The sequence below is a fragment of the Aplidium turbinatum genome, chromosome 1 (genome assembly GCF_918807975.1).
Source record: "Aplidium turbinatum chromosome 1, kaAplTurb1.1, whole genome shotgun sequence".
In the NCBI taxonomy this organism is placed as follows: Eukaryota; Metazoa; Chordata; class Ascidiacea; order Aplousobranchia; family Polyclinidae; genus Aplidium; species Aplidium turbinatum.
Window position 1 is genome coordinate 16789611 of NC_137472.1, and position 312 is coordinate 16789922.

Here is a 312-nt window from a genome sequence, read left to right on the forward strand (position 1 = left end):
CTTCACCATTGGTGCAACAACATACGTCGGAGATTTCAGAACATTTCTATAGTACAAATATCTGCTATTCAGTGGCAGCTTAGTACTTGCCATTACACACTTAAATGCAGTGTTTTATGTCCTTCTTCCTAACAGACAGAACATTGGTGCAATAAGAGTATCATTGAACGAAAAAGTAACATACCAGTATGTAGTTTAACCATGCTTAAAGAAGGCTATTGAACAAACTAAGTTGTGTGAGCATAGCTTAATTTTGGTAAAACACATAGCGGGTCTGCTACTATTCGGTGAGTCCGATTCGGTGAGTCCGAT